General features: G+C 49.7%; 1 long non-coding RNA gene across 1 annotated transcript in view; it reads right to left on the reverse strand.

Moving 5' to 3' along the window:
* LOC145514477 (uncharacterized) overlaps positions 1 to 18,167 on the reverse strand; it is a 33,116-nt gene extending 14,949 nt beyond the window's left edge. The window contains exon 1 of the long non-coding RNA XR_014060173.1: positions 18,020 to 18,167. This is a non-coding gene — a long non-coding RNA (uncharacterized LOC145514477). The remainder of the gene's footprint in view (positions 1 to 18,019) is intronic.
* Between the last annotated feature and the right edge of the window lie 1,825 nt (positions 18,168 to 19,992).

The raw sequence follows: 19,992 nt of genomic DNA on the forward strand, positions 1-19,992 counted from the left end.
ACACTCATACTCACACACACTCTCACACAGACACTCTCATACACACACTCTCACACACACACTCTCACACACTCTTACACTCACACAGACTTTCACACATATACATATACACTCTCATACACTCATACACACACTCTCACACTCACACCCCGCTCATGCATTGAGGCATCTCACCCCATTTCTGTCTCCCATAAAAGATGAACAAGTGTATATCACAGTGCATCGATTTTACTTGTGCATATGTAGGGCCACAACCAGCAGTTCCACCGGAAGAACCAAAAGGCCTTTCCACAGCCCAGCCCACCCCTCAGGAACGCAGTGCCTTTGCTCGTTTGCATGTACTTACCCATTTATTTCATAAATATTCATTTTATCTTAAAAATTGATGCCCAGTTGCTTTTATCTGAGTACTTTTGTGTGTCTCTGTTGAGAATGAAGGCTTAAGAGCAACTCTCTTAGCAAATGTCAAGTATATGACACAGTACTGTTATCTGCAGTTGCCGTGCTGACCTTAGAGCTCAGCATTTGTCTTATAACTGAAAGCTTGGCCACTCCCACCAGCAGCCCCCATGTCCCCACCCTCACCCCAGCCCCTGGAAGCCACTGTTCCACTCTTCCTAGGAATTTGATTTTTTTTTTTTAAGTTTCCACATACATATAAGTGAGATCGCACTGTATTTGTCTTTTCTGCCTGGCTAATTTCACTCAGCATAATGCCCGGAGATTTAATCTATGTTGTCACAAATCACAGCTTTATTTATTTTTATTTATTTATTTTAGCTTTATTTTTAATTATTTAAATAACTATGCTTTGAGCTACTGGCACTTTCAGCCACTGCTGACTAGAACCTGGGGTTTCTTTAGTGTCTGCAAAAGACTACAAAACCGCTTAACTTTTAACTGTATGGCTTGCAGGATCCTAGTTCCCTGAACGTGGATTGAACCCGGGCCCTGGGCAGTGAAAGCAGAGAACCCTAGCCATTGGGCCACCAGGGAGTCTCCATTTCGTTTTTAATCCTTTTGTAAAGAATGTAAGTTTTCATTTTAATAGGGACAAAAGCAGGCCTGACACACGTCCTGGGGGCAGCCCTTCCTTTTCCAGCCACGCGGCTAAGGACGGAATGTTTGTGTCCCACAAATTCGTATGTCGGATCCTCACCACCGGTGAGTTGGTATCAGAAGGCGGGCCCTTCGGGGATTGATCAGGCCTCGAGGCTGGAGAGGAACACTCCCAGAAAAGGGGCCCCAAGAGCTCCCTCTGGTGGACATAGCTGGACGTTGCCCTTCAGAGGGCTTCCCTGGTGGCTCAGATGGTTAAAAAAAAACCCAAAAATCCGCCTGTCAGTGCAGGAGAGCCGGGTTCGCTCCCTGCGTCGGGAAGATCCCCCTGGAGAAGGGAAAGGCTACTCGCTCCAGTACTCTTGCCTGGAGAGTCCCATGGACAGAGGAGCCTGGCGCGCTACAGTCTGTGGGGCCGCAAAGAGTCCGACACGACTGAGCCACTGACATTTTCACTTTTCGCAAGTGGGGTCCTCACCAGGCGCTTCATCTGCTGGCCCCTGGGTCTTGGCCTTCCGGCCCAGAACTGTTAAGAGAGAAACGTCTGTCGTTCATAACCCACCCGGTCTGGGGGGATTCTGTTATAACAGCCCCGAGGGACGGAGACAACCCCTCTACCCTCTTTAAGTCATAGAAATTCCCTCCCACCTGGTGTGAAGACAGAGGCTGTTGCCACGGAAACCAAGGTGGGATGGGGGCCCAGAAGGAGAGGCTGGGGAGAGGGCCGAAGGAGCCTCCGGGCTTGAGATTTCGTGGGCTTTGCCCACCACGTGGGACTCAAGTCCCCGCCTATCCACACAGGGGACGCACCCATGGCATGAAGGCGAAATGGAGACACTCAGGAAGTGGGGCTTCCTTGCTGGCCCAGTGGTTGAGCATCCGCCTGACAGTGCAGGGGACACGGGCTCGATCCCTGGTCTGGGAAGATCCCACATGCCGCGGGGCAACTAAGCCCGTGTGCCACAACTCCTGAGCTGCGTGCCCTCGGCTCACTGCTTCGCAACGAGAAGCCACTGTGGTGAGAAGCCCACGCCGCAACAGAGAGCAGCCCAGCTCCCCGCAACTAGAAGCAACGGAGATGCAGCCGAGCCCAAAAGAAAGGAGGAAACTCAACAAGTGGCTATGGCTCTCGAAGCCCCAGGTTCCTCTTTCTGAACACAAGCTACAAGTATTCCATGATCACGAGGTTGCTGTGAGCATAAAGCAAATGCAACTTACAAAGTGCTCAGCAGCAGATCTGACGCCCTTTGTTGCAGAAGCCAGCAGGGCTGGAGAACTCAGGTTTATCAGGCCGGCAGGCCCAGAGGAGTTAACCCTCCAAGCTCTGAGCCCTGACCAAAGGGGTTACAGAGTTTTTATACACGGACAGGCATGATCAAGCGGGTTTGCAGGTTTGCAGGGGCTGGGCGGTAGGGTGAGTGAGATAAACCGGTTCCTAGTAATGTGAGTCCCCACTTTCTGAGACTATGTGACCCAGACTTTGCAAGGAGCAAGCTGAGTTACAGAGGCAGAAAGAGCAGGAGGTTATGTGAAAATATTAACTTTTCCTTTTCACCTTTAGCCCAAGTTTCTCAGAGCGGAGCCAGAGACCGCGTGCCTCGGGGCACTTGGGCAGGGGGGGCCGTTGTTGAAAATGGAGAATCCTGGGGTCCCCGAAACTAAACAGGAGGCAAAAGCTCTCCTCTTCGTAGTCTCTCTCTTAAATACCACCCTGCTGGACTTCCTTGGCAGTCCAGTGGTTAGGACTGCGTGCTTCCAACGCATGGGGCTCGGATTCAATCCCTGGTCAGGAACTAAGATCCTCCTTGCTGTGTGGTGCGGCAAAAAGTTAAACAAATAGATGAGGGAGGCTTTGAGAAACAAGTAGAAGTTCAATGGATGGAAAACTTGGGAGAAGGCAACAAAATTGCTGAGACATGCACACACTATAAAGACTATTCACATTGACCTGATGGGCAGGCCAACAGAAGCCTGGAAGGTACACCGTGTCTGTGGTCACAAGGCTAGGAATTGGCAAAAAGGGCATTGAAGCCCACATCTCTCCACTTCTCGTCAGATTTTCTCCAGTATTGTCTTTCTCTCTGGCATTAAAAATTAAGCTCCCTTTGTGGCCCCTGGGAAAATAAATAAGTGAGGGATTTCCGTGGTGGTTGAGTGGTTAAGAATCCTCCTGCCAAAGCAGGGGACGCGGGTTTCATCCCTGGTCCGGGAAGATCCCCCATGCCACTGGGCAACTAAGTCTGTGCACGCAACTGCTGAGCCTGAGCTCCGCAACAAGAGAGTAGCCCTTCCCTCGCCGCAAGTAGAGAAAGCCTGCACACAGCAAGGAAGACCCAGCATAATACATAAATAAACAAAATTTTAAAAATAAATGAATAAATATATAAACTATCACCCTGCCTCCTTTTCTTCGCAGCACATGTCCATATCCAAAATGGGTTTTGAAACTTGGTTCATCTGTTAAGGGTCTGTCTTCCGGTGTGAACTCCGCGCAGCGTACAGCCTGTCTCGCTCTCGAGGGCACCCCTCCCGCAAGCCTCCCACCTAGAGTGGGTCTTACAGGTTAACTAACCTTGAATGTATTCTTATCTTTTTCCAATGTCCATAAATAAAGTTTTACTGGAACACAGCCACACTAATTAATTTCCATATTGCCTGTGGCTGCTTTCCTATTACAACAGGGAGAGAACTATGTGCTACAAAGTCTAAAAGATTTACAAGCTGGGTCATTCCCTGGCGGTCCAATGGTTAGGACTTGGCGCTTCCACTGCCAAGGGCTCAGGTTGGATCCCTGGTGCAGAAACTAAGATCCCACAAGCTGTGCCATGAGGCCCAAAAACAAAACAAGACAAACAACCTGGCCTTTTACAGAAAGTGTTTGCTGATTCATAGCTCAGACGGTAAAGCATCTGTCTGCAATGCAGGAGACCTGGGTTCAATCCCTGGGTGGGGAACATCCCCTGGAGAAGGAAATGGCAACCCACTCCAGGATTCTTGCCTGGAGAATCCCGTGGATTCTCCCGTGGATGGTAGCCCACCAGGCGGCTCTGTCCGCTGGCTGCTACAGCCCATGGGGTCGCAGAGTCGGACACGACTGAGTGACTAAACACACCCAAAATAAAGACTAAGGGAGGCATACATGCTTTACGGGGGTAATCTGGGAGGCCTTCTCAGTGGAGGTGATACTGAAGAACTGAAGAATCCTGAGGCATTTGGGAAAATCTGAATACAGTTGAATCGATCAAACCAATGTTAAATGTCCTGAGTGTGAGTTTGACTTCCCCGGAAACCGCATGTAAGTGAAGTCACACAGTACTTGTCCTTTTGTGACTGGTTTATTCCACGTAACATAACAACCTCAAGGTTAGGCACGTTGAACAGATGCCAAAAATCTTCCTTTTTGAGGCTGGGTGGTATTCTATTATATGGACCCATCACATTTTGGTTGCCCATCTATTGTTCGGTGGACCCTTGGACCACTTTCACGGTTCAGCATTTGTGACTAACGGTTTTATGAACACAGGTGTACAAAACTTCAATGTAATCTTGGCGAAAGGAGGGAAATACCAGAGACTTACTCTGAAAGACAGCAAGTCGACAGGAACCTAAAGTCACAGGGAAGAGTCCCTGCCCAAGGTGGAGAGGCAGACGGACTGCGGAGCGGCCGGGTGGGCGTCAGGTGAGAGAAGGCCTCCACCCAAACCTGGACCAAGAACGGGAGGTGGGGAAGGGGTGGGCGGAGGTGCCCCCCCCGGTGGAATCACAAAGGTGCTCCCTGCTGCTTCTGACCTGAGAGATAGGGCTCCATCCCCAACAGGCCAGGACCCTCGTGGGAAGGCGGGAACGAAACCCCCACCCCCTCGCCCTTCCCTGCCCGCTCCCGCCCGTGGCCCGTGGTCCAGTGCTCGGTGCCAGACCTTCTCCACGGACTGAGGCCGGTTCTCAAAAGAGGGCGCTGCTAGAATGCCCCCCCACAACTCCCTCCGTTGGGAGAAGACGGACCTGCTCATCTTGAATATTGGGGCTCCTAGATTTATTTCAACCCAACTTTTTGGTCCTCAAAGAGGGAAATCAATCCCCAGAGGAAACACTGCAGGCAGAGAAGGCAGAGATGGGGCCGGGGAGAGTATTCCACCCGCTGCCCACGTGTCTGGGCAGCAGCAGCAGGGCTCAGGCCAAGGGCTCCCAAGCTGGGTTTGCAGCCCGGCTCCTCTGCAGAGGGCCAGACGCCCTGAGGCCTTTGAGTTTCCACTTCCTCCTGGAAGATCTCTTTAAAAAAATTCCTGGAGGACTTCCCTGGTGGTCCACTGGTTAAGAATCGGCCTGCCAATGCAGGGGACGTGGGTTTGATCCTGGCTCCGGGACGATCCCATGTGCTGAGGGGCAACTAAGCCTCTGGTCTAGAGCCTGGGGAGCTGGAGCTGCTGAAGCCCGTACACCCTAGAGGCTGTTCTCCGTTCTAAGAGAAGCTGCACCAGGAGAAGCTCGCACGCCACAATTGGGGAGCAGCCCCCGATCTCAGCAAAGCAGAGAGAAGCCTGCACAGCCACCAAGACCCAGCGCAACCAAAAGTAAATGAACATGCAAACAAACAAAAGCAAGACCATAACAGGAGTCAGGAGGGGCATCACGTAACAACAAAGGGGTCAACCCCAGAGGAAAATATAACAACAGCGGCAGTAACAGCAATTCGTGGAGGAACTTCCCTGGCGGTCGAGTGGCTAACACTCCGGCTCCCAATGCAGGGGACCGGGTTCAACCCCTGGTCAGGGAACTGGATCCCACATACAGCAACTGAGGGCTCCCATGCTGCAACTAAGACCCCCTTCGGCCAGATAAATAAATAAATAAAATAAAAGGTATTTTAAAAAAATTCGTGGAGCCCTAACTCTGCCAGTCACCGTCTCCAAAGGACTTATATTCTAATGAAGAGACAAACGGTAAACATGGTAAAATGAAATCCATAGGCTGTTAGTGTTGGTTGTTAAGGGGTTTTGATGCCCCAGGGCAAAGACCTCCTGGAAGACACCTGTGGTGAATACCTTGGTTATGGTTCAAATGAGGGAGAAACTGCAATAGGAAACTGTAAGATGATACTGAGAATACCGATTATATTGAATAGCGTTCGACGTAATGTGTTGAAATCCCTATTATAGGGTTGGGATTTGAGTCGGGGATTTTGAGGACAGCTTATGGAAGCTGGGTTACGTTCTGGATGAGCTACATCAGGAAGTGAGCTTCATTCTGTGACTGAGTTTCTTAGTAAATCTTATGGAGGAAAAGGGTCTTGATCAGAGGGCAAGGCTACAGTTGTAATTGCTTGAGAAGCAGCGTTAGGCAGGAGTGAGGACTGTTTGGTGACTTTCGTGAGAGGGTCGGTGTTCACGTCTTGTCTGTGTTCAGACACGATTACCAAGTGGCTGTGTTTTGTTTGGATCCATCACCATTGCTGAGTGGCCTTTTCTGAGGCTGATGTTCTGTAAGAACACACTTTCTGGTGGTGTTGTTTTAAGTGTAGTTGAATTAAAATATCATGTTGGTTTCAGGTGTATATGCAGTTCTGTATATATATTATACACACACGCCCACACGCAAGATGTTGAATATAGTCCCCTGTGCTATAGGGGCTTTCCAGGTGGCTCGGGGGTAAAGAGTCAATACAGGAGACACAGTTTCCATCCCTGGGTCGAGAAGACCCCCTGGAGCAGGGAGCGGCCACCCACTCCAGGGTTCTTGCCTGGAGAAGCCCACGGACAGAGGAGCCGGCGGCCCGCAGCCCTCGGGGTCGCAGAGTCCGACACGCCTGAGCGACTGGGCAGGCACACACCTCGTGCCTACAGTGAAGCGCGGCTGTTGACTTTACATATGGCCGAGTACCTGTTAATGCTCTACCCTGGTTTATGCCTCCGCTCTCCCCGCGGGTCACCATAAGTTTGTTTTCTATGTCTGTTTCTGTTTTGGAAAGAAGCCCATTTGCATGTGTGAACACTGCTGAGGGTTGATGTTTAACGAACCCGGAGCCCCCAGACCGGGTGCCGCTCTCCTCCTCCTGGAGGGAAAGGAGCACGAGGCGGGGAGGGGGCCGGGTGACAGGTCCGGGGGGCGCCCCCGGCGCGGTGTCCTTGAGAGGGCGAGCGCCGCCGTGCAGGCCGGAGCGGGGGAGCCGGCCACGCCGTCTCCCCGGTGGAGGCCGGCCGGTGGGGGGTGGGCCGCCGAGGTCAGCGCGGCTGCTGCGGGGCGCGGGGGTCGGAGGGGAGGCAGGAAGGCTGGAGAACAGACAGACAGGGCCGCGCCTGCGGCTTCTACCCCAGCAAGATGGGAGCTGGGGGAGGGTTTCCAAAAGGAGAGGAGGGCAATTCCCTGGCGGCTCAGTGGTCAGGACCCCACCCTTTCACTGCTGCGGGCCTGGGTTCGATCCCAGTGGGCGGACTGTGATCCCACAAGCTGTCTTATGCACGACTCCGTTGCAACCCCATGCACTGTAGCCCACCAGGCTTCTCCATCCACGGAATTTTCCAGGCAAGAATACTGGAGTGGGTTGCCATTTCCTACTGCAGGGGATCTTCCTGACCCAGGGATGGAACCCAGATCTCCTGCAAGCCCCCCACAAGCTATGCAGCAGCCAAAAACAAAGTAAAATACCAAACAACAAAAATTTAAAAAATAAAGAGGATTTTAGGATATTTACAATTATGCTGGGTGGAGAGTAGACCCAGGGGGCCAGTATGGAGGTTGGGAAAACAGACTGGGGGTGGTGTGTTTTTGAAATCATTCAGCCAAGAGCTGTGGGTGTCATGGACCAGGGCACTGACGATGGGCAAGCTGAGCTGCTGTTGAAGTTTTAGATATATTTTTGGATGAGTATGGGACCTGATTTTCTGATGGACTGGCTATGGGAGGTGAGAGAAGGAATTGAAGATGAATCTGAGCTTCCCAGGTGGCTCAGTGGTAAAGAATCTGTCTGCAAGTGCAGGAGACACAAGACATGCAGGTTGGATCCCTGGGTGGGGAAGATACCCCGGAGGAGGAAATGACAACCCACTCCAGTATTCTTGCCTGGAGAATCCCATGGAGAGAGGAGCCTGGCGGGCTACAGTCCATCAGGTCGCAAAGAGCTGGCCAGGACGTAGTGACTAAACAATTTAGCAACTAAACACCAGCAACGATTACCCAGGAGTGAGGACTGTTTGTTCACTTTTGTGACGTGGATGATGTTCGCGTCTTGTCTGTGTTCAGACATGATTACCGAGTGACTGTTTTGTTTCAATCCATTACGGTTGCTGAGTGGCCTTTTCTGAGGCTGATGCTCTGTGAGAACACACTGTTTTGTTTTGTTTTAAATTTAAGAGGAGTTGAATTAAAACATCGTGTTAGTTTCAGGTGTACAGCAAAGTGAATCGGTTATGTATAGATATAAAACGCACACACACGCACACACGCAAGATATTGAATATAGTCCCGTGTGCTATAGGGGCTTTCCAGGTGGCTCAGGGGTAAAGAGTCAATACAGGAGACACAGTTTCCATCCCTGGGTCGAGAAGACCCCCTGGAGCAGGGAGCGGCCACCCACTCCAGGGTTCTTGCCTGGAGAAGCCCACGGACAGAGGAGCCGGCGGCCCGCAGCCCTCGGGGTCGCAGAGTCCGACACGCCTGAGCGACTGGGCAGGCACACACCTCGTGCCTACAGTGAAGCGCGGCTGTTGACTTTACATATGGCCGAGTACCTGTTAATGCTCTACCCTGGTTTATGCCTCCGCTCTCCCCGCGGGTCACCATAAGTTTGTTTTCTATGTCTGTTTCTGTTTTGGAAAGAAGCCCATTTGCATGTGTGAACACTGCTGAGGGTTGATGTTTAACGAACCCGGAGCCCCCAGACCGGGCGCCGCTCTCCTCCTCCTGGAGGGAAAGGAGCACGAGGCGGGGAGGGGGCCGGGTGACAGGTCCGGGGGGCGCCCCCGGCGCGGTGTCCTTGAGAGGGCGAGCGCCGCCGTGCAGGCCGGGGCGGGGGAGCCGGCCACGCCGTCTCCCCGATGGAGGCCGGCCGGTGGGGGGTGGGCCGCCGAGGTCAGCGCGGCTGCTGCGGGGCGCGGGGGTCGGAGGGGAGGCAGGAAGGCTGGAGAACAGACAGACAGGGCCGTGCCTGCAGCTTCTACCCCAGCAAGATGGGAGCCGGGGGAGGGTTTCCAAAAGGAGAGGAGGGCAATTCCCTGGTGGCTCAGTGGTAAAGAATCCACCTACCAGAGCAGGAGTCACAGGTTTGCTCCCTGGCCGGGAGGACTCCCACGTGCTGCAGGGCCAGCTAAGCCCACAAGTCACGACTACTGAGTCTGTGCTTTGAGCCCGGGAGCTGCAGCTACAGAAGCCCGCACACCCCAGAGCCCCTGCTCTGCACCAAGAGAAGCCCCTGCAATGAGAAGCCTGCGCACTGCAGCTAGAGGGTCCCCCTTTTGTCACAACTAGAGCAAAGCCCACGCTGCTCGAAGACCCAGCATGTGAAAAAGGAAAGGCATCTAGGGAAAGTACCTGGTGATTCAGTGGTTAGGACTCCACACTCTCACTGCTGAGGGCCTGGATTCAATCCCTGGTCGGGGAACTAAGATCCCACAGGCTATGATGGCCTAAATAAATAAATAAAATTTAAAAAAATAAAGAGAATTTTAGGATAATTACAATTAGGCTGTGTTGAGAGGAGACTCAGGGGGCCAAGATGGAGGTTGGGAAAACAGGTCTGGGATGGTGTGTCTCTGAAATCATTCAGCCAAGAGCTGACGGCGTCAGGGACCAGGGCAGTGACAGTGGGCAGGGCGAGGAGTTGTTGAATTTTCGGGTGTATTTTTGGATGAGTATTGGAGCTGGCTTTCTTTTTGAAAACATCTGTATGCATTTATGTATTTTAGTTTTGGTCTCTCCGGGTCTCCGTTGCTCTGATGGGATTTTCTCTGGTTGCGGGGGGCAGGCTTCTCGCTGCAGTGGCTTCTCTGGTTGCAGAGCGTGGGCTCTACTCACACGGGCTTCAGTGGTTGCAGCTCTCGGGCTCCGGAGCACAGGCTTAGTGGTTGTGGCGCTTGGTGGCTCTGAGGCACGTGGGCTCCTCCCCCGCCAGGGATGGGATCCACGTCTCCTGCATTGGCAAGCGGATTCTTATCCACTGTGCCACCAGGGAAGTCCCAGGATCTGATTTTTCTGATGGACTGGCTATGGGATGTGAGATGCCACTACAGGAGCGATGCAGGCTGAGTGGGTGGCAGTAGACACCAGGGGCTTTCGTTTGGATTTGTTATGCTGAGATGCCTATGAGATGCCCGAGTGCAGATGTCAGAAAGGAAAATCATGGGGACTTCCCTGGGAGTCTGGTGGTTAAGAGCCCAAGCTTCCACTGCAGGGGCACGGGTTCCATTCCTGGGCAGGGAACTTCTGCACTCGGGGCAGTGAGGCCAAGGAGACCTTAGCTTAATACGAAAGGGATGTTCATATTTTCAAGGAGAGGGTGCAAATTAGGTAACACGGAATGTTTCACTGCATTGGATTACACTAGGGAAATTGATCCCAGAAGTGTTCCGCTGTGCATTTTATTGTGTGCCAGGACACCGTGATTAACACGTCCAAATAAATAAAGCCCTGCAGATGATAAAATTTAGCGTTGTCAGTTCCCAAGGTTTGGAAGGAAACTGGGTGGAGGGTTGAGAGCGAGGAAAATTCGCTGAAACAGGTGGGTATTGAGACAAAATGAATGATGGTAAACAGATGTCTCCAGGAAACTGTCCACAGTGTTTGGCGTCTTAGAGAAACCTTCCCCACTCTTAATTACACGGGGATGTATATCATTCATGGAACCCGGCCTGGCCTTTAGCTCAGTGGAAAATTCCGCTGACAATCTGCGAGCTGTCTCTCCTGGCCATGCAAGGACGGTAAACACCCTTGCTTTTCCTGCCAGAGCGCACGCTCTCTGTGCGGTTATTCTTTTCACGTCGTCCCCTAATGTCCCTCCAATTCCTGCCCCCTTTTCCAGTGCCCCCAGCCTACCCTCGCCGCCCACATGCATTTCCTGGGTAATGATCGCAGCCACCTCGGGCGCTCCCTCCGTGTCCCGGGCTGGCTCTGCGTCAGTGAACGCTGCCGGGAGGCGCCACGTTGCCCGAGCTGACATCCCAGAAGTCGTGCCTTATTTCCCCTCTTCTCTCGTAGCCCTGTACCCAGTCCATCTGCAGGTCCCACTAAGTCAGCTTCATCTTCTCCCATCGTGTACGGACATCTCGAAAATACCGGGTACGGAAAAAGAGATTAACCAGGGGGAAACACTGTGTACACGTTTCTCTCCTCCGGGCCACATCGCCACCAGTGAGGCCCGCCTGTGTGTCAGCCTGGGTTCTCTAGAGAAGCGGGACCATTAGGGAAGAGACGTTTATACTGTGCTGGGCTGTGCTAAGTCGCTGCAGTCGTGTCCGACTCTTTGCGCTCCCGTGGATGGTAGCCCACCAGGCGGCTCTGTCCGTGGGATTCTCCAGGCAAGGATACTGGAGTGGGTTGCCATGCCCTCCTCCAGGGGATCTTTGCAACCCAGGGATTGAACCCATGTCTCTTATGTTTATACTATAATAATGCAGATCTGTGGGAATTCCCTGGTGGTCCAGGACTTAGGACTCTGAGCTTTCACTGCCACGGCCTCGGTTCAATCCCGGCCTGGGGAACTAAGATCCCACAAGCCATGTGGCAAAAAAAAAATAAAAAAGCTAGACACATGACATTAAAGAATGCTTGAATCAAAAGGAGAAACAAATTTCCTTTTTAGTATGTTTAGGCCCATCACAGCATATAAAGGATAACGTCTTAGCTTGCTTCGAATGTCTTTGCTGTTCAGTTGCTAAGCCGTGTCCGACTCCGAAACCTCTGGACTGTAGCACCCAGGCCTCCCTGTCCATCACCAACTCCCGGAGTTTACTCAAACTCATGTCCATTGAGTCGGTGATGCCATCCAGCCCTCTCATCCTCTGTCCCCCGCCTTCTCCTCCTGCCCTCAATCTTTCCCAGCATCAGGGTCTTTTCCATTGAGTCCACACTTCACATCAGGTGGCTAAAGTACTGGAGCTTCAGCTTCAGCATTAGTCCTTCCAATGAATACTCAGGGTTGATTTCTTTTAGGATGGACTGGTTTGATCTCCTTGCAGTCCAAGGGACTCTCAAGAGTCCTCACACACCACCAGAATTTGAAAGTATCAACACTGAATGTCTTTAGCAAATATTATTCACCATCATCTCCTTTGAGCAAAACAAACAAAAGCAAGTCATTGGCTCAAAACCTTGGCTGGCCATTGCACCTAACTCATGTCAAGCAACATTATTTGTGTATGTTTTCCTTGTATGTTTATTTTCATCTTCCACGATGAGAGAAAATGGTGCTCCCATTCAGGGTCATGATTTAAAATTCCCTTTAAAGGTAGTTGATAGTTCATGTATAACAGAGAGCAATTTAAAAGGAAAAAAAAAAAGTATTGTGTCCAGTATTATCACAAAGACTCCAACGTGGCAAAATTCATCAATGTGGTACCTAAAGGATTGTATTTTTGTTTTTAAAACATCTTAATATTCACTGGTTTTGGCTGTTCTGGGTCTTCGCTGCCGTGCAGGAGCTGCTCTCTGTAGCGGCTTCCCGTGGGGAGCGAGGTCTCCAGGTGCACAGGTGTCAGGAGCTGCTGGAGGCGTGCTCAGCAGTTGTGGCACGCAGGCTCCAGAACACGCGGGCTTTAGCAGCCGGGGCTCAAGCACTTAGCTGCTTCAGGGCATGTGGAATCTTCCCAGACCAGGAATTGGCCCCTGCCTTAGCAGGTGGATTCTTAGCCAGACCACCAGGGAAGTCCTGAAGGGCTGTATTTTTTCAAGCTCTCTGCCCACCAGTCTGTTTTCCACACTCACATCTGAAGGGGCCTTTCTAGAATGCAGATCTAGTCACATCACTTCTCAGGATAAAATCTAATTTCCCCAGGGAACCCTCCTACACTTGTGGGGATGTAAATTGGTGCAGCTACTATGGAAACAGTATGGCGTTCCTCAAAAAACTAAAAATAGAGTTGCCATAGAATCCTGTACTCCCACTGCTGGGTGTATATCCAGATAAAACTCTAATCCAGAACTACACATGCATGCCTATGCTCACAGCAGCACTATTTACAATAGCTAAGACACGGAAGCAACCTAGACGTCCACCGACAAACGAATGGATAGAGAAGACGGGTACACACACACGATGGAATATTACTCAACCATAAAAAAGAATGAAATGATGCCACATGCAACATAGATGGACCAAGACATTATCATAGTAAGTGAAATAAGTCAGGGAGAGGAAGACAAATATCATTTGATATCACTTATATGAGAAACCTAACAACATGGTCCAAATGAATTTATCTACGAGGCAGAAACAGTCAGAGACACGGAGAGCAGACTGTGGTTGCCAAGGTGAGCGGGGAGATGGGGGAGGGTGGGGCAGGGGCTGAGATCAGCAGATATAAACTAGTGTGTACAGGATGGATAAGCAAGAAAGCCTCCTGTAGAGCATAGGGAACTCTAGTCAATATCCTGGGATAAACCGCAATGGAAAAGAACATGAAAAAGAATATATACATAGGAATGGCGACCCACTCCTTATTCTTGCCTGGAGAATTCCATGGTGGGCTGCAGGCCATGGGGTTGCAAAGAGTTGGACATGACTGAGCACAAAACAAATGAATATAACACACACACACACCCACACCCACACACACACGTTAGTCACTCAGTCTGTCCGTGGGCTCCTCTGTCCATGGCATTTCCCAGCAAGAACACTGGAGTGTGTAGCCATTCCCTTCTCCATGGAATTTTCCTGACCCAGGAATCAAACCTGGGTCTCCTGCATTGCAGCCAGATTCTTTACCATCTGAGCCACCAGGAAAGCCCCTATATGTATATATGACTCTGATATATATACACTTTGCTGTACAGCAGAAATTAATACAAGGTTGTAAATGAACTATACTTCAATAAAATAAAATAAAATAAAACCCTCTTTACCCAAACATGACTTGTAAAAGAGTAAACCAAGCGCTCGGATTCTGGTTTCCAAATGCCATTCTCCACTCAAGGGACCCAGCGCTGCCTGGAGAAATGGCTGACTCTGGAGCTGGGCAAGAAAAACAGAAGATAAGCCAGAATATTTTGTGCCTAAAAGTTACGGGAGGACTGAAAAAAAAAAAAAAAGTCAAAAGGACACAGATGCAAACTTGAAGGGAGTTTCACTGTCAAAGCTGGAACAGTTCCAGGAAAACAATAAACTCTGATGGTAACAAACGATATCCCACAAACTAAAGACAGAATTCATAAATCAAGACTGAGTCAATAAACCTGGGGGAAAGGAGAGCGCAGAGCTGGTGGGCGGGGAGGCCCACTTCCTGGTTCCCCGACGTCTGTCTTCCTGCTATAAACCCCTGTGGTGGGAGGGCTGGCCGAGCTCCCCGGGGCCTCTTTTATGAGGACCCTAAACCCATCATGAAGTCTCTGCTCCCAAGACCTACGCATTTCCAAGAGGCCCAACTCCTAACATGGTCCCACTGAGGATTAGGTCTCTCCTTTGCTTTTTTTCATTTTCACCAAGAACTTGACTTCAGTAAAGTTCACAACATACTCACCATTTTGTTTCACTACTTTCTGCCATTTTTCACTTGTTGTTGTTTAGCCACTGAGTCGTGTCTGACTCTCTGTGACCCCACAGACTATAGCCCACGAGGCTCCTCTGTCCATGGGATTTCCCAGGCAAGAATACTGGGGTGGGTTGCCATTTCCTCCTCCAGGGCGATTAGGGCTTCATATATGAATTTTGGGGAGACACAAATGTTCAGTCTACAGCATCAACCTAAGACATCAGCCCATCCACCAGGCACCCACTGATGTGAGAGAGGTTGCCCATGTGTATAGATATTATTTATGGCAGTGGTGGTGCTGGTGTAGTCGCTAAGTCGTGTCCGACTCTTGTGACCGCATGGACTGTAGGCTCCTGTCCATGGGGATTCTCCAGGCAAGAATACTGGAGTGGGTTGCCATTTTCTTCTCCAGATATTATTTATATATTTTGCATATTGTCTATTTTATAATTACTATCTAATGTAATATTAAGTTGGCCAAAATGTTTGAGTTTTTCCCGAAGAGTGTATGGAAAAATCTGAAGGAACTTTTTAGCCAGGTCAATATATTGTATTTATATATATTTATATATATGTTCCTTTCCTCCTTTTTACACAAATTGTAGCAGCCCTTCATAACATTACACATCTTGCTTTCATTTCACTGTATATTTTGCTTTTTGAATTCCTAAAGGACGTCTTTATGGCTTTGCCCAGCATCATTGAATTCCATCGAATGCAGTCATCAGAATTTATGTAGCCAGCCCTTCTCTTGAAGAATATTGAGCTTGCTTCGGGTTATGCTACAATAAGAGCTAGAGTTTGTGAAAACGTAAGTTTTCTATGATCAGGCCGAGGGATGAAGCAGGAATAATTCATACGGTTCGATTTCCCTGGCTGATTACAACTTGCCCACACTCTGGGTATTTCAGGTCATCTACCTGCGTGGGTGTTTGTCGTCATCTCTGAATTCTTTGTTGTTTGCCTGTTCTGTTTGGGATTCTGACATAAATTCTGGCTAAGAAGAAACGTTTCAAGTTTATTCCCCACCAAAACCTCTACTTGGCTCCAAAATCGTTGCAGACAGTGACTGCAGCCATGGAATTAAAAGATGCATGCTCGGGGAAAAAAGCCATGAAAAACCTAGACAGCATATTGAAAAGCAGAGACATCACTTTGCTGACAAAGGCCCATCTAGTCAAAGCTATGGCTTTTCCAGTAGTGATGTATGGATGTGAGAATTGGACCATAAGGAAGGCTGAGCGTGAAATGCTTTTGAACTGTGGTGTTGGAGAAGACTCTTGAGAGTCCTCTGGACTGCAAGGAGATCCAACCAGTCCATCCTAAAGGAGATCAACCCTGAATATTCACTGGAAGGATTGATGCTGAAGCTGAAGCTCCAATACTTTGGCCATGTGACATGAAGAACTGACTCATTGGAAAAGACCCTGATGCTGGGAAAGATTGAGGGCAGGAGAAGGGGACGACAGAGGATGAGACGGTTGGATGGCATCACCGACTCGATGGACATGAGTTTGCACAAGCTCCGGGAGATGGTGATGAACAGGGAGGCCTGGCATGTTGCAGTCCATGGGATCACAAAGAGTCGGACACGACTTAGCGACTGAACCACAACAAAACCTCTACACAAACTCTTCTCTCTAAACTGCCATCATCTTCTTAGGATCAAATTTTAGAGCCAGAATGACCGTGCTTCCTTTTTTTAAACCCATTCTGTGAAAAGGCCCATCGTCATTAGACGAGAACACTGACAGTTTATACAGTTTCACGGAAAAAACAAGAAACAAGCAAACATTTGCTCGAGCAGATGTTCAGCCTTTGTCCCTTACACCATCTGCCTTCCCTCCTGAAGCATGGAGTTTCTGAGTTCCCCAAGCCCTCCAGAGTCCCACGGGGAGGCACCTGTCCTCAGACCCTGAACTCTGATGAACCACGGCTGCGTCTCAACATCCACAAAGATCCTTTTCTGAAAGCGGGGACAAAGACCGCCTCCCCGCCACCCGCCCTCCGCCGCAGGCCCTACAAGCCACGTCGCTGGGTGGAGTTGCGGTGGAGTTTCTGGCGTCTTTCAAGCCCTGGTCAGCTTCGTGGGGCTACTTGGGTGCTAATGGGCACCAGAAAGCAGGTGTGGGGCGTCTTCTGAAAGAAGGCCGAGTGGAACCCTCGTGCTGAGGTTTGTCAGGGAGAGAGAGACACTCGAAGCTTTTGAAGCCCAATCTGCTTTCTGCATAGTCAGGGCTTGGCTCACAATTATTACACTGAAGTGCACACAATGTCCTGGGCACTCAATCACCGTGTGTCCGAGGAAGAATGGGACACGGCTGAATGGTCGGCAGAGATAAGACGTCTGTCGTCTGCACCTCCAGCAGCTGCTTAATGGTGGAAGCAGTTATTTCTTTAAGTCAGCAGCAGCTTGCACGGCCCATTTCATCTCTGCCCTTCTGCACAAACCCCACTCAAGGAGACACTGTTAACGGGTGCTAAAGGTGATGTGGGCGGGGGAGGGATCCCGGGACCTAGTCCTCCCCATACCCCCCATCACACCATCCCCAAGTCCAGGCTGTTGGGAGGCCGACTAGACTACTCCTTCCCCTCAAGGGTACTCGACTGACGGGAGCTGTGGAGACGGTTGCCATGGGGACCACCGCTGGAGTGGGAGATGCACAGGGGCGGGAGGCCGGGAGACTGGAATTTTCCAGCCCCTCACATCACATGACATATGGATGCCGAGCCAAGTCTAGACACAGGGCGGCCTGTCAATAAATATCTGTATTGATTATCTGCAAATGAGTCAATAAATATCTGTATCTATTATTTGAGAATTTGTATGAGATACAGATAAATATCGGTGGCGCTAGTGGTAAAGAATCCGCCTGCCAACGCAGGAGCCGTAGGAGACGGGGACAGAGGAGCCTGGAGGGCTACAGCCCATGGGGTCGCAAAGAGCCGGACACGACTGAACCAGAAAGAGAGAGAAGACACGAGATACAGATAAACATTGGTATCTGTTATTTGGGAAAACACAGGGTCTTTAGTGCTTGGCTTGGCCTCCCTGAAACCTCATGTTACTTTCCTCAAAAGCAAATATTCATCACTCCAGGCTAGTGGAGGATTCACTCAGTCTGGTTTTTCCCGGGGCCTTACTAGCCAGGTGAACCTTGAGGATCACCTGTGCAGGTAGGGGCTTGCTGAAAGGCAAACCCAGGGCTACTCTCTAGATTTTCTGAAGCCAAATATCTTGTCCAAGCCCTCACCCACCTTCCCAACTGTGATTCATTTCCTCTTACCCTGATAATTTTCTTCCCAGCAGTTTTTACATCTATGTTTTCCAACATGGCAGCTGCAAGCCTCTGTGGCTATGTGAGTGTCTGGAACGTGTCTAGTCCCTCCGAGACAGGCTGTAATTGTGAACTACACATTGGATTTTAAAAAACCTAGAAACAAAAAAAATTTAAAAATTTCATTGATCTTTTTTATTTTTTACCTCGGTGTTATTGGTTCAAATGGCAATACTTTGTATTGGGTTCAATAAAACCTACTGTTAAGATTACTTCTGCCTATGTCTCTTTATCTTTTTTTAAATGTGACTATTGGAAAATTGGACACTTGTGGCTTCTGTCGTGTTTCCACCACGCAGTTTTATTGTCTGAAATAACGTGCTGATTTATTTCTTACTCATTTGCTTTCTGCATCCTCGCCTGATGGTGAACATTCAGTGAAAGACCTTGCCTGTCTTGTTGATCCTGTATTAAATACACACATCTGGCCCTTAGGAGATATATTTTTAATGACTTGAAATCTCAAGGAGATATTTCAGAATAGGGAAGATCCTTGAATGTCAGAAAGCCACAGAGGAAAATTCTCTCTGTCATTAATCTTTTCAGCTAAACCTGGGCCTCATCTGATGTGTTAGCTTTGGGTGCTGGAGAAACTAGGAATTTTTAATATTAGGAGGGCTCTTGGGGGGCGGGTGTCCAAAATTTTCCCAGGAGAATAGTTTGGACTTGGGGTTTAGAGGAAAATGCATGCAAAGTCTATCAACTCACTGACAGAGATAACTGGCCTACCTTCTCTTGTAAATTCCCTGATCACTCCCCCCACCAAAGTCACCCCTGACGTCGCTCTCTGCCTTACTCCAATATTTTACTCTCCAGAGAACATAATGAAGGAATTCATGGGGCCTGGACTCCATCTTAGGCCTGTTCGGGCTGATCATAGTCGGCCACCTCTCTAATGGACTCTGAACTCTGTGCTGAGTGCCTGTGGAAATGACAATAGAAGGATAAGACCCCCTCCGGACAGGGGAATCTTGAAGATTGTATTCAGGTTACTCATCACCTAAGAGAAGACATACACTGATCCCCCTACCTCCGGACAGGTCATAGATTTTTTTCTGTAACCTCAGGCTTATTGATTATTGACTGTTTGGAATGTAACCTCGGGCTTATTGATTATTGACTGTTTGAGCACATAACACGTGAATGATGGGGTTATTGTGATTGTATTTACCTTTCCTTTGTTTATGTAAGTCACAAGGAAATTGGGTGGTGGGTTCAGACACGTACACATGGGGTATAAAAGATTTTCACAAATGCCGGTCGGGGTCCTTGGCTAAGAGGAGACCCTGCCTTGGGCCCGCCGGTGTAATAAACTGCACTTCACTATCTGCATCGTCCTTCTGAGTGAGCTTGTTTCCCGGAACGCGTGGCTATGACAATAATACTATCATAGATTTTAACATATTGTGAAATGAAAATGCCTCTTGCCATATTAATAAACAAGAAATGTCACAGCTATCAGAGACTTCTGGCCTCCAAATGTGAATGAGGGCTCCCCAAACTGACCCATCGGATCCTGCCACCCCCACGGCGATTGCTGAGGAGCTGGGGAAATGCAAGAAGCCCAGAGAACAAGGAAACAGGATTGGCCCCAGATAGCTGAGGTGCATAAGAAAAGAATGAATGCAGTGAGCCCAGAGCCTGGCATCTTCCCATCCATAGAATGCTAAATTCCTTAACTTGATACCTGATCTTTGATGTTCAGCTGCCTGCTCCCTTTGTTAAAACTTGCATATATTCTGACTTCCCCTCTTGCCTCCTTGGAGCAGTTTTCTCAGAGCTATTGAGATTCTGTCTCCGGGGCTTGGAGTCCTAAACACTCCCACCCAATAAAATGACTCTCTGCTTTCAGGCTGTGACTAGACTTTTTTAGTTGACTATATGCACATACGTGTGTCATGTATCTGTATATACTTACATAT

The sequence above is a fragment of the Giraffa tippelskirchi genome, chromosome 7 (genome assembly GCF_054371585.1).
Source record: "Giraffa tippelskirchi isolate mGirTip1 chromosome 7, T2T-mGirTip1v1.2.pri, whole genome shotgun sequence".
Taxonomy (NCBI): domain Eukaryota; kingdom Metazoa; phylum Chordata; class Mammalia; order Artiodactyla; family Giraffidae; genus Giraffa; species Giraffa tippelskirchi.